A 318-nucleotide genomic window follows, 5' to 3' on the forward strand; every position below is an offset into this window, starting at 1 on the left:
CTGGGTCGTCCAAGTAATACCTTGCGTGAGCAAGGGTCGATCCCACAGAGATTGTCGGCTTGAAGCAAGCTATGGTTATCTTGTAAATCTTAGTCAGGATATCAGAAATTATCAGGATTGATTGTGAAAAGCAAAAGAACATGAAATGATTACTTGTTTTGCAGTAATGGAGAATAGGTTGAGGTTTGGAGATGCTCCATCTTCTGAATCTCTGCTTTCCTACTGTCTTCTTCTTCAAACACGCAAGTCTTCTTCCATGGCAAGCTGTATGTAGGGTTTCACCGTTGTCAATGGCTACCTCCCATCCTCTCAGTGAAA

Source organism: Arachis duranensis, chromosome 2 (genome assembly GCF_000817695.3).
Source record: "Arachis duranensis cultivar V14167 chromosome 2, aradu.V14167.gnm2.J7QH, whole genome shotgun sequence".
Lineage (NCBI taxonomy): Eukaryota > Viridiplantae > Streptophyta > Magnoliopsida > Fabales > Fabaceae > Arachis > Arachis duranensis.